Here is a 15,064-nt window from a genome sequence, read left to right as displayed (position 1 = left end):
CCAGATGCATCAAACCTTATAGCCAAACTCAATGACTTGAGCCCTGCCTTTGTCTCCCAGAATATAGCCTTCCATTGGGATATTCTCACTTCTTTTGTTTCAGTCTTCATCTAAACTAACAAGGTTTTATTCTGTCTTTCTAAAAGTTGGCCCGAAGGTAAACCAAGCCCTTGGTCCCAAGAGTTCTGAAATCTTCAGATTATTCTCTAAGAACCAAGGTAGTGAGCGAGGACCCAGGCTCTATGCCTATCCTCCCCCTCACTCTTATGTTTTTATTCTAAAGGGTCAGTACCCCTGGGAGCCCCTTGCCTGGGATCCTTGCTCCCCAGCCCATAGTCTGCTTATTGTCATCCTTCTTCCCAACACCCAGTTTCACATACTCTGAGAAAAGCATTCTCATTCCATTACCTCCCTGAGCAATGCCTCTTATTCCTGGTTTCCCTTTGGAAGGCAAAAGTTTGTTTCTTCCTTAAAAGATTGCTAGTATTCTGGTGCTTGGCACCATGAGTAGACTCTTATTCAAGTGAAACCCTGCTTTCTTGCCTACATGGTGTATGTCTTTGACTCTTATCACCCAAACAATAAAACAATGCCTTGACAAAAACAAAAACAAACAAACAAACAAAAAAACCCCTTAATATCCATACAACAAGAATCACTTATAAACAACAAAGAGAGTTATCTTATGAAACAAAGCTATGTTCTGCTTTAGATATATAATTATAAGCACAAGTGTTACATATACATTCAGATATGACACTACTAAAAAAACCTTATTTAAAAGCAGTGACATTTATAGAACCTACATTTTCACAGAATCAGATTCAACAGGTTTTGCAGACCCCTTCAGAATGCTGAACACTCCCTGAGACAGAGACATTTGCTGCTCGCTGAATACTCATCTGCTCTCCAGTGGTTAGGTCTGGGCAACTGGCCATGAGGAAGAGTCACTTCTGGCTTGAAGCATTCAAGAGTCAGTGTGCAACTCTGACTCTCTTTTCTCCTGCTGTGATACAAAGAAGGGTATACACTGAGGTGGTAGAAGATCCAAACAGCCTGGATTTCTGTGTCACAGCATGAAGGGCAACTACATTGACAAATTAATCAACTCACATTGGGACTAGCATGAATAAGAAATAAACCTTTATCATGTTAAGTCACTGGGACTCTAGGGTTATATTTTTACCACATCAGACCCTGTTATCTTGACATATACATTCCATTATCTCAGATTCCAACATACACAAACTATGGAAGGATAACTTAAAATTGATTGAGGTATTGATATAGGGAATCATACCAGTTAATGTCAGCTTTTATAAAGGTTCAGTTCATCTTACCTGAATATACTAAAAACGTGGAGAACATTGATAACTAGCCTGAGAGCTTTCAATGCTCGCATATTATTTAGGTTAATGCGAACTTTTATCACTGAAACTATAGACGGGTTAAGAAGTTGGACTCATACCAAAAACACATGCATTGCAGCAAATCATTTTGAAGACTCAATAGAAGCCTTAAATATAGGTTATGTAAAATGAAACCTTTTATATCTAAATTTGATTTAAGCACAGAAGTTCAAAGAAGATTTAGGACACAATTTGTCTGATGGAACTGCTTGAGGCACAGATCTATTCAGTTTTGGAAAATAGATTCCATATTGAAAGACTGTTTTCCTTTCTACGGTGGATATATAATCCATATATAGCCACTCATCAGCAAATTCTTTATCTTTGGAGAGATGTTGAACTTGAACATCTTTTTTCTCCTTCTTGCCCATTTATTACTTGCTTATGATTTATCTGCTTCCTCCACAGCAACCTTAAAATATTGAACTAACAAAACAGAAATAGATACAGTTTCTAGAATGTTTCCGGGCCTTCTGTTTTTTACCCATGGTAAATTCTTAGAAGTACTTTAAAAATTCTGTAGTTGTTGTGTGTTAAGGAGAGAGGATGAAGGTGGGATGGGAAAAAAAGAAGGATTTTATTAGAAAATTTAAGCTAAGAATTAAATTTGGCTTTGAGTTTTCTAGAAGTCAAGGCAAGAGGGAAACCTGGTGAGTTTTATGGTTTTGTTTCAATTTTGGCAAAAACAATGTTAACAGAGAGGTTTACTGGCTACTTAGATCATTTTTTTTTTAATGTTCTGATTTTGAGGAGCACTGGATCCTGTCTAACCAGAAGAATTTTCTGCAAAGTTTACCTCCATGAAACTAACTCAATTTACTGGTTGAATGAAATTGTTTCATACTGCAAATACTTTTTGAATGCTTATGAGAGGAAATTATATTTGAGAAGTAGAGAAACAAGTTTAGCAGGAAAGGGACCTACCACACACTATGATATATAAATTTTGTCCTGTAGTGATCATTTGTATTAGTGTGGATGGGTTAGCAGATCCTATACAGAGGAAGTTCTGAGGGGGTCTACAAAATGTGTAAAAATCATTGTAGTACTGGGGAAAATAATTCACCCCCTCGGTGCTAAAGAAAACATTCCCCCACATGGAGGATTAAATCCCAAAGTCTTTATTGACCACCTCTCCTGCTGCAATCTCTTGCAGTATATTTTTCAAAGAGGGTTGTTACAAAGAGATGACATGTTTTCTTGTGGTGTCCTCTGAGGCCATCTTATTCTTCTACCTTTGCTGGCTTTTGTGGGCTTCATGGTAGTGTTTGCTAGTCCAAGACAGGATACTACGTTACCCAGACACCCAAACCCAGAGCAGGAAGGGTCTGTTTCAATTCTGTGATTCCCTGTATGTGGTTCATAATGGACCCCAGTCCAAAAGACAGGCATTGGATCTCAGAGGGTCACCCATGAAGCGGCATCTTTGCTCCATCCTAATCTGGAGATCCCTGTTTCACCACTGCTGCTGCAATTTGCTGCTATCACAGAAAACTCTCAGCTCTGACCTGTCAATGCCCCCTGTGGCCTCTGAAGTTCAGGAGATCAGACTCCAAGTCTTTGAGCTTGGTTGGCGCCAATGCTCACATTATTCATACCCCATAGAGACTGTTGGCAGTGAGAGGCTAACAAACTGTCTAGTTCTTGACTCCAGGACTTAGAGAGCAGGTTTACAGACCCTTTATTAGCAAACATGCTGTGTGAGTCTATGTGAGCAACTCTGTGCTCAGTCCCTCTAGGAAGAAGGGTGATCCAACCTGCAATCTGCCCGGTAGAGGTACTGTGGCTTTCACCTTCGGCTGCCTCTCTTTCTATAGCTTACCCATAGAGAATGGTGGAGTGGAGGACATAGGAAATAGAGGTGAGTCTTAGGTCAGATTCTCCAGGAAGGAGACCTGAGACAGGGATTTACATGCAGAGCAACACCTGTAAGGGAGTGAGGAAAGGAGGACTGGGCAGAAGGGGAAGCTGAACTGTGATGGGGTTGTCTGGAGCTAGGGTGGCCTTTCAGACAGCCCCCAAATTGAGGCAAGGGGGCTGGGCTTTGTACTCACTTATAGTCTGGGTATTAGATGTGGACTGTCCCTGAGGAGGGCATGTAGCCCTGGGCAGGCAGCTCCCTCTGACCAAGGGCAAATCCTGAAGGGGTCCCAGATGTGAGCTGCCAGCAGACAACACAACTGAGAATCTGGGAATCTGAAACTTAGTTTCAGAAATATTGGGGGGAATGATACATTTAAAGGCAAAATGATCAATTGAATCTTGTTCCAAAGTACCACAAGGATACATACAAAGTAAAGGGCTAATTATGAAATAAAGAGTAAGGCCATCCTTTAATAGAGAAGTAGGTAAAATGAGTCCAGGTGATTTCCATAAGCTATTGGAGAAAATTTTTAAAAGTGGTGGAGGTGGGGAACAAGCGGTCATTTTTTGCTTACATAACCTAGTAAGAACCAAGCCATCTGAAGTCCACCCACTAGAACTTTTCCAGCTTGGAGTGGAGCTCTGAATTGGTTATCTTTTGGATCAAACTTAATGTTCGAGGTCTTTGTGGGAGGTGCGCTATCAGCCCACAATCAGCAGGTCCCCAGGAATAGCCTCGAAGCTCTGCTTTTGGAAGACTATCAGTCTCAAACTTCTCATGTCTAGAGACTTGATATGGATTCAGCTCAGGGGAGCCCTTGGCATTAATGGTATCTTCTTTAACAACTTCTCATGGTCATTTAAAATCCTATACTACATTTAAATAAATACAAATACTTACACATTACCAGAAATTCAGAAAACACATATGGCAAAACGAAGAATTAAAAATTTCCTTTAATCCCACCACTGCTAACATAACAGTACACATACATCTTTCCAGTCTTTTTTTCCCTACTCATATTCAAGTCCTATTTTTAAAAATAATTTTAGTTTGTATTCATACAGCTCTAGATACAAATCCTGGCTCCAACACTTAACAGTCTCAAGTAATTTACTCTTGATGTGTTTATTCATCCATAAAATGGGAATAATTATATTCACCTCAAGGAATTTTGTTAGGCTTTAAAATGAGGTGATATATATAAACCACCTATACCATTGCTTGGTGCACAACAAACATTTAATAAATGTAATATCATTTGACTTCCCCATCTGAGGGGCTAAATTGCAAAAACCATAAAGAACCCAACTTCAAAAACTATGTTATGATCTGAGAAAAGCCTCCTTAAAAAGATCTCAAGCTTCATTGCTTAAATTAATTCCAAACTTTTTAAAGCTGTTAAGAGGCAATGCACAATTTGATTCAGATATGTAACACGGGGCTACGTAATTACACATATATATCCTGAAATTAATTTTACATTTTCGTTTATCATACAGTACACTTATATAGAATAACACATGGCTCTTGATTAAACAGCAGACTGCCGTTCAAACAGATCTAGATAGATAATAAAATGTGAAAACGCAGCATCAGCACCAAAATATGGTTATGAGATTTTAATATTCACTTCCATACTCTTACCTAAGCATAAAAATGAATGTTTCAGAGAGAAAATATTAAGAAAATGTTGAGCATTAAATATATCCCATTTCTACTTAAATATTATTGGGTCTTCTAGATTTATGGTAAAAAAGACAAGAGAAATTTAGAGATTTGTCTTTTAAAGTAAAGTTAATTAGGGCCAATATAATTTTGGTTTAAAATTTTCAATTATGGAAATAAATAAGTTTTAATGGCGTTTGAGTTTATTATTTTCTGTATTTCTTAGTTTATTATGAAAATAAACTATGTTAAACTGTGCACATATTATGATGGAAACATTTTCTAAATCTCAACTCTAAATGATCCAAATTCTTGCACAGTTGGGGGAGTAGGGAAAAGGATAAATGAGATCCACAGATGATTCCTTAAAATCTTGTTTTATTGTTCAATGTAATTTTCTTTCCTTCCACAAACCTTTACCTAAGAGGTAAAAAAGACAGTAAAACTGGCAATTTGAGTTTCATTCTCCTCACCTTCCCATGTCAGAAGACCTTTCAGGGAAAGAAAAGCCTACGCTCTGCTCAAACTCAACTGCTTACCATTTCTTACATAAAAGTCATTTTCCCTCAATCTGATCATGCCCAAATAAAGCTAGCTAAAATACCACAGATTTTTAAATGTAAACATTTTATTGAAATATGTTTTGTTGCGTGATGCTTCTCTTGGAGGGCTCTCATGTTTCTCATGCACGTCTTGTGAGCGGAGAGGGACTGACAACTTTTGTTCCAGACAATCTTTTCAAGGATGTTTGTATAGAGAGCAGCTTGGAAGATAACTGGCGCCTCCCTTCCAAGCAGAGTACAGGTTCATTTACCATCTGGTGTAACAAAGATATTGTCTCCCTGCAGGGCAAAGGTAGGGCACGTTGCTTGTATCCCAGTATGAAAGACTTGGGTTCCCTAAGCTTGGGGTTTCTCAGCCATGACACAAACCCATTGCATGTGCAGCATCCATCTGAGCCTCTTCTGTACAACTTTGGGGAAGGAGACCAAGGGGAACCTGAGCAAGCACAAAGGTCATGCTGTTTGCCATGCTATGAGTAATAAATTCTTTTGTCTCTGACCTAGGAGTATTGTGTCTTCTACCAGCATCCATAAAACTGTGGCTGGTTTGTAAGTAGGGTAAAATCCCACAGATCTTTACAGTTCTTGGCTTAATACACATTAAAAAGGTACACAAATCACAATCACAAGAGTACAAATAGCTGAGTTTTTATGAAGTAAACCCACCTATATAAATCAGAAACAGAACATAACAAGAACCTCAGAATTCCCCTCATACTCCCTACTGGTCACAACCCTCCAACAGAGTGAACTTCTAACATCATAGGTTAGTTTTGCCTTTCTTGGACTTCATATAAATGAAATCTTACAGTGTGTAATCTTTTGTATGGCTTATTCGGCTCAAAATCATGTTTGTGGAATTTATCCATGATGTTGCACCCAGTTTTAGTTTCTTCATTCTCATTACTGAATAGTATTTTATCATTTAAACATACCACATTTATAGGGAAGGCTTTCATGAAACCCTTAGCTTCTTCTAAAGTCCCACAATCCGACTGCAAAATGGTGCAGACTCTATGGAAAATGGTATGGAGGTTCCTCAAACAATTGCAGATAGATCTACCATACGACCCAGCTATCCCACTGCTGGGAATATACCCAGAGGAATGGAAATCATCAAGTCGAAGGTATACCTGTTCCCCAATGTTCATCGCAGCACTCTTTACAATAGCCAAGAGTTGGAACCAGCCCAAATGTCCATCATCAGATGAGTGGATACGGAAAATGTGGTACATCTACACAATGGAATACTACTCAGCTATAAAAACGAATGAAATACTGCCATTTGCAACAACATGGATGGACCTTGAGAGAATTATATTAAGTGAAACAAGTCAGGCACAGAAAGAGAAATACCACATGTTCTCACTTATTGGTGGGAGCTAAAAATTAATATATAAATTCACACACACACACACACACACACACACACACACACACACACACACACAAACCGGGGGCGGGTGGGGGGGAAGAAGATATAACAACCACAATTACTTGAAGTTGATACAACAAGCAAACAGAAAGGACATTGTTGGGGGTAGGGGGGGAGGGAGGAGGGAAGGATGTTTTGGTGATGGGGAGCAATAATCAGCCACAATGTATATCGACAAAATAAAATTAAAAAAAAAAAAAAGTCCTACAATCCTTTATTAGTACCTTTTCTGTTCAACTTACTGCTATTGATTTTATATTTTATTAAAGTATGTTTATTAAATAAATATTGAATAAATATACTTTAATAAAATATTAAATTTATTAAAGTATAATTATCATTTCCTGTAGTGGACTGTTTATTCCTTCAAAACTTAAGCCTTGGGAGAAGCTGAGCATTATATTTATTCATTCATTCACTCATTCATTCATTCATTTAATTATTCTATAAACATTAGTAGAGAACCACCTATGTCCGCAGTATGTTAGACGCCAGCACTGTGCCCATCCACAGAACCGATACTAAAAAAATTTAGTGAGTGATTGAGTATTCAATGAGCAGAAAGCAAAAGGGAAGAAGGCCACAAGAAAATGGCTGAGGATGTTTGCCAACTAGAGAATGTGTCCTGACTAATGGAGAGTTAACTATATTACAGGACGAATGAGACTAGTTTTTAACAAAGCACAATGACTTACGTGGCAAACTGCCTCATAAAATGTTCACATGCATGTCTGATAGGCATCTCTCAGCCTTAGCAGAAGAAAATTTGTGATTCACACATTACCCCCAAATTTGCTCCTCCACAAAGCTTTCCATCTCATTAAATCCAATTTAATTAAATCCAATGCACTACAATCCATCCAGTCACTCAAACCAAAAATATTGTTATCATCTTCTCTTTCCCTCACTCCCCACTTCCAATAGGCCCTGTAGACCCCATCTCTAAAGCCCATCCCAAATCTGTGCTTGTGCCATCTCCACTTCTGTCAATCCAATCCTGATAATTTCCTGGCTTCTTGCCTGCCCCTGCCTCCATTCTCCACAGAGCAACCCTGGTTATCTTTTGAAACATAAACAAGGTCATGTCACTTCCTTCTGAAAACCCTCTAGTAGTATCTCATTGCCCTTAGAACAAAACCTAAACTCTTTACTCTAGGTTTTAAAGCTCATTTCTAACTGTGATTCTATCTCCTCACCTACAAAGTTCCAGGCACCCACCTATTTGCCGAGCTTGTCCAACCCCCTAGGGCCTTTGAACTTTCTCATCCTTTAGCCTGGAATGCTGTCCCTCCTTATCTGCACATGGCTGACTCCCTCTTTTTACTTAGATATCAGCTTAAATGTCACCACCACAAAATAGTCAACCAGTTACTTTCACATCACCCTATTTTAATCACTGCAGAGTTCTTTCTTTATCTGACATTCTTTCCCATTTCTTGTGTTGTTGTTTATTGAAATGTAAGCTCCACAGGAGCAGGGACTTAGCCTGTCTTTCTCACTGGGAAAGGACGAGGGTGGGATTGGGAGAAATATATGGGGGGGGGGCTTTAATTATATTGGCCATGTCCTATTTCTTAAACTGAGTGACAGGTACACTGATACTCATTTTATTACTCTCTAATGAATCACTTTCTCTACCTTATATATACATTAATAAATTCTTTTTCTTTTGTATTAACTATTTTATAACTTAAAAAGTAAAAAAAAAAAAAGTTAAATTATCTACTTAAAATCAAAACATCTACATTCTATATTACAATTTTGGTAAATACTTTGTTTGATTTGTAATCCAACAGATATAGTGATAATAACTCTGTTTGTCTACTTGGATGTTGTTCTAGGTTGAAGCATGTCTCCCAAAAAGATATGTTGAAGTCCTCACCCCCAGCTTCTCAGAATGTGACCTTATTTGGAAATAGGGTCATTGCAGATGTAATAAGTTAAGGTAAGGTCTTGCTGGAAAAGGTTGTGGACCTAATCCAATATGACTGGTGTCTTTACAAGAAGACAGTCATGTGAAGACCCAGAGACATGGGGAGAATGCCATGTGAAGACAGAGGATTGGAGAGATGCATCTGCAGGCCAAGGAATGTCTGGAGCTACCAGAAGCTAGGATAGATCAGATTTTCTCTGTTCTGTCTGTAGCTAGGCATAGAATTGACTTTTCTGTCAGTGGCCTAAGAAGAAACCAATCCAGCCAACACCTTGACTTTGGACTTCTGGCCTCCAGAACTGTGAGACAGTAAATTCTGTTGCCTTAAGCCACCAAGTTTGTAGTACTTTGTTATGGCAGCCCTAAGAAAGTAATACAGATGTGTTTAAATGGAATAGTTAAAACATGCATATTGATGATTTAAGGTCTTTCTATGACAGAGAAGTGGGACCACAATAGTCGCAGCATTGAAATCAAGTTCCTCTGCTTGTGCAGTTTCTTTTCCCACTGCAGGCTCCAGTAATGCATGTAGTGATAACACAGTGAGCCTGAGAACCAACAGCAAATTTAAAGGTGCTTTAGAATGTACTAGGGTATATGAGAAAATTAAATAGCTTGTTTTCCCCAGGACTTTCATTGTCATTGGTTGAATCAATCATCGAGTTGCATTTACAGCTATTATTCATAGCATGTCTGGTACCATTATGACCTTTCAGATCTTATTATCTTAGATGATGTTGGTAGAATTACATTTACATTGATTTCTAAAGGGCGGAGTGTTTGAGAGTGTGCTTGGGTGGTTTTACCAAATGGGATTGACTGGGTAAACATAGATAAAGAGTTAAGAATGCTCCAGAGCTGGCCAGATGATAAAGGCAAATCTTATTTAAGAATAATTGAATTTATGGTACCCATAAATCTGAATTGTATCTGGGAAATGCTCCCTTATATTCAATAGGTATATGAGTAGGGTTGAAGTAAGAATAATATCTAATCTCTCAAGAGCACTGCTTGATAGTAGCGAATAGGAGTTCTTATTTTGTTTCCAATTCAGAAACTCTGAGAAATGTCAGTGTGTGATCATGGCTCATCCCATGCTCAACTTGAAATGGACATTCAGTAAATATTAAATGATGTTGCTTGCACAAAAGTTTTCTATAACATAAAAAATAATCTGCTAGTATTCATTATTCTGTGATTTTATCTGTGCATGAGTCATCTCGGCTTGGTCAAAAGATTTTACTTGGTTGGAGGTCTGGATTGATGACAGCAATACCCTCTCAGATCTGAGTGGCTTCTGAGTTGCATATGGCCAGATAACCTCTCCACAGGAGGCTGATCGGCTAAGAGCCTAGATGTTGGAGGCAAATATCTTTGGGTTTGAAACGTGGCTCCATTTCTTACTAGCCACAGGCCTTTAGAGAAATTATTTAACTTCTCTGCATTTCAAATTCCTCTCCTATAAATGGGAATCATGATAATGCATGCTTTTTAGAGGTCTTGTGAGGATTAAGTGAGATGAGGCATGTAGAAAGGTGAAATGGTTATTGCTGGTATTAGCGCTGCCTCTACCTACCCCACTGCCAGTGAGACTGACTGACGTGAGAGTTTCCCGTGTGGAGCTTCACCAGCCCATCCGAGCATCTATGGTTAGCACCAACGGGGGCTTAGTCTCACCTCTGTGAGCAGTTTCTCTGTGAGCAACTGGTCCTTCCCCACTTTTCTCATTCTGGCCCTCTTTTCTCCTTTTCTCCTACTCTCCTACTCCAGGATCAGTGGTGGGTTGCTAGGAAGAAAACCAGAAAGCCAGACACATTTTTAGGTGAAGCAGGAGCTCAATTGTACAGTAACAGCTCATCTCACACAATCCCCACATTTCCTGGAATATGGGGGAGATCTGGAGGGGTCCCAGGGAAGGGACAGAGCAACCAGCTGGCAGAGGCAGCCAGCATGGCTATGAGACACTGAGGGGAATCCGAGAAATGGCTATTCACACACTGGCACAGAAACACTTCACCTTTTCATAACAGGCTGTGCCTGTGCATACCAGTTACTACCGGCCCTGGTCCTAGACTTCTCCAGGTTTATAACAAGTTAACTTTAAATTTTTTCCTTTCTTTTTTGCTCTGTTTCTCTCCTTGTCTCTTGTCCACTCTTTCATCTGGCAAATGTCAAAAAACACATGCCCTGGGCAAAACATCCATCGCCTCCTACAGAGAATTCAGGTGGAGCCTAGGCTTAGGAGATTTACACTAATAACCTGTATTAATTTCCTAGGGCTGTTGTAACAAAGTACCACAACTGGGTTCCTTCGAACAACAGACATTTATCGTCTCACAGTTCTGGAGGCCAGCAGTCTGTGACCAAGGTGTTAGCAAGGCCCTCTGAAACCTGCAGAGGAAGGGTCCTTCCTTGCCTTTTCCAACTTCTGATGGCCCCAAATGCTCCATGTCTTGTGGCAACATAACCTCTGCCTCTCTCTTCACATGGCGTTCACCCTGTGTCTCTGCTTCTGTCTGTGTCCAAATTACCCCTGTTTATAAGGCCACCACTCATCCTGAATAGACTCCACCCTAATGACTTCCTTAATTTGCTTAAATCTGCAAGGACTCTCCTTTCAAGTAAGGTTACATTCCTCAGAACAGAGGTTAAGACTTTAACATACCTTTTTACTGGGGAACACAATTCAACCCATAACAGGACCTTTCTCCACAAGGTAGTTCCTGGGTGAAAAATTCGTGAGCTCTTCTGTCCTCTTGATAACAGCAAAAGCCATGATTTAAAAACTAAGAGCCTTTGCTCTCTACTCCAGCACAAACGTTATGGCCTGAGGACAGCCAGTCAATTTCAGAGGGCAGCAAAGCTCAGTAAGCTTCAGAACCAGAAGACACTTCAGAGATCTCTATCAGTGACCCACCCATTTTATAGATGAAGAAAGTGAGGGCCAGAGACATGATTTAACTGAACTTGGAGCTTGTAAGGTTTATAGCCAAAAGTAGAACCCGCATCTCTGTACTCCCCTTCCAATGTTCTATACTCTCAAAGGCAAGGAGTTGGTTTAACAAACATTGTATTTGCCTTATTTGGGGGGCTATTTTAACTCATTGATTCACCTTACCTTATCTAGTAGACATAGCCTCTAACAGTCCCCAAGGAAATATTTCTCAGAGATACCAGTGCATCCAACGAGCCTCTAAGAGTAATAATGAGAATCAGTGGGTAAGACATGCTAACAATCCCCAAATGTGTTTTTAACACTGTTATTGTTGTTTTAACATTGAATACACTTAACCAGGAAATCCAAATTTCTTTCTGAAGCATTCCAACTGTTGTGTTTATGCCCGGTTGCCACACAACATTTGCTCCCACTGTGTTTTAGTTGGCAAGAGCTGGAGGAAGGGTTTTTGTAGCCAAGTAGCCTCAGATAGGGGATCTTTCCAATCCCCAGAGACCTGGAACAGACCCAGAATCAATAGTCACTGGAACAGATGCCAACACTCATCTCATCCAGGGCTTTAGCTAACCTTGGACCAACCCCCTTTTTAGACCCTGAGCCTGGATAGGAAGAACCAGCTGAAAAAATATAGCCCTCCAAAGGTTATTGATAAAAAAGTAAAAGCTGCATTTTTTTCCATTAGGGAAGAAAGGGGGAATCCTGCAGAGGATATATTAAAGTCTTCACTCCCCTTTCTCCCCCCCTCAAAAAAAATCCTCAAATGGCACCATGTTGCCAATTTTCTGAATTAAAAATGTTAAACACATTCAATATTTTACCGTTGTTACATATTTTCCAGAATACAGAATGTAGAATTCTGTCACCATCACAGAGTACTTCCTACTTTCATTACACAATTTGGAAACTGTGAAATGAAAATATATATGATTTAAATGGCAGTGTTTGAATCTGACAACTTTCTCCATAGGATATACCATTCATTCATTCAGCCAGCTTCAAGTGAGCATCCCAGAACTGTGCTGTGTCTTGGAATTCATGGATGAATAAATTGGGGTCCCAGACATGCATACAGATTGTCAAGGAAGACATTGTGTACCAACCATGTTCCATTGTGACATTTGCTATAAAAAAGGCTTATGAACAGTTTACAGGGGCAGATTTGAATGATTAATTCTGCCTCAGAGGGAGAAATGAAGACATGTGCCAAGAAAGGTTTAGTCTAATTGGAGTTTGGAAAGATGACTGGCAAAGGTTCAGGTTCAGGCAAGCACCTGCTCTGGGCCCTGCCTCGTGTCCTTTTTGATGGGGATGAGCAGCTCTTTGTGACCGTCTAACATATCCTTTTGTGAAGAGGAAAGAGCTCTGCTCAGCAGGCCCCATCTTTCTGCAGACAGGCCTGGTGCAGGGTGGGCTGGGGCATTTCTCCATTGACCCCTTTGTCCAACATACAGGGAAAATCTGCCTTTGCTCACTTTTCTGAACATGCACAGATTACACCCTCTGACTGAGGATGTACCAGGAACTGCAGTTGTCCTAGAGGTAAAAGGGGTGGGGGGCACACAGCAGAGAGGTGGGGAAGAAAAGAAAAGTGGCGGGGGGAGAATAAGACCAGAGAAGGGGAGGCTGGAGGTGGGTGCTCATCTGGATTTATTTGGATATTGCTCTCTTGAACTCCAAATGGAAAACAGAACTGAGCACCCATGATTAAAAAACGCAATACATGCTAAGAAAGTCTAAAGTAATTTACACCAGGCATTAAAGTGTTTTGCATGAGAATATAGTATGATATAGACAGCCCAAGAATTATGTCTTTCATTAAAAGGTTTGCAACTCAGTGTGCTGTGATATAACTATAGCAGTTTTTCTGTCTTGGTGATGGTTTTTTATTTTAAACACTGCTTTACAAACCAAGGAATGCAAATTCATCGGGAACACTGGCCTCTGGGTTTTAACTTATTGTCACTTCCTACTAATCACTTCCCTTTAGTACTTTACCTGCTTGTGCCAAGGTGAAAGGCAGACAGTTATACTGCCATTGCCCCTCAACTCTGTGCATCCTGAACCCAGTTATAAAGTAAACCATCATTTCTTTCTTCATTACTCAAAGTTAGCACTTGCTAGTTCAAAGCTCATTTGAGATTATGCATCAAGAATGATATATCTTAAGGTTGGGATTAAAGGAAAATCAGTTACATGAAAGAAAGCTGTTTTTGCCACAAATCTTGTATGTGCGTGTCAAGAATTATATTCACTGCCTAATTTAAAAAGAAACCAGGATAACTTCCAGAGGTATATACCTGCATCTGGCCAGTCTTTCCTTAAGGACACTTTCTGTTTGAAGTTGGACTGTGAAGTTAGAGGAAAAACATCTCTCCCTGGCTAGCACATGCAGCTTGTAATTCTGATTTTAGACACTCATGAAGAGTGAAATCAAAAGTTGATTCTTCCTGAACAAGCTTAGACAAAGTAAGAACAATGGGTTTACAAGTAAAGCTGACAGATTTAGGTTAGCTACAAGGAAAGATCAAATGAACTTTCAAAATACCTTCCAACCCCATGATTCCATAATTTTATTGATTACTGCCTAATTATACTCACGATCTTTCTGGCCCTTGGAGTGAATATTCAATGATTTAATACAAAGCCTGGTGATGCCCCATGTGAATCAAGGGACCTACGAAGGGCAAGGCATTGAATTAGGCACTTAGCATGAATTATTCCATTTAATCCTCACATCAGTCCTGAAATTCAGAAATTATGACTTTGTACTGTGTATCATCCTCTTCAGCATGATTTATCATATAACTTGGACTATTTTTAAGTTTAGGCAGCTGAGGTTTCAGATCTGATGCAATCCTGAACATTAAACCACTATGATTATATTCTGAACAATGCCTAGAACTCTGTGAACTCATACATATAAAATAACAACAGCAACAAAATAATGGCTGTATTGTTGCTAGACTGGTTTGCAAAACATAAAAAGAATGTCAAGTGCAAATCAAATGTGAATGTGTATTTATTAAGATGCTGGTGCTCTGGAGAAATTCTGGCTCTGGAGAGTAAATGCCTTCTGAGTCTCTGTGACGTTCCTAACGCAGCTCTGGTTCCTGGCACAATGTCTGGTGTTTGAGACAGATTTGATAAATGTATGTGGATCTGAACTTAGGCACATTGACCTCTCTTTCAGGCTCTTCCTAAAGTAGCCTGGGCACTCTCGTTTCCAAACATTATAG

Source organism: Cynocephalus volans, chromosome 1 (assembly GCF_027409185.1).
Source record: "Cynocephalus volans isolate mCynVol1 chromosome 1, mCynVol1.pri, whole genome shotgun sequence".
In the NCBI taxonomy this organism is placed as follows: domain Eukaryota; kingdom Metazoa; phylum Chordata; class Mammalia; order Dermoptera; family Cynocephalidae; genus Cynocephalus; species Cynocephalus volans.
This window is presented reverse-complemented; position numbering follows the sequence as displayed.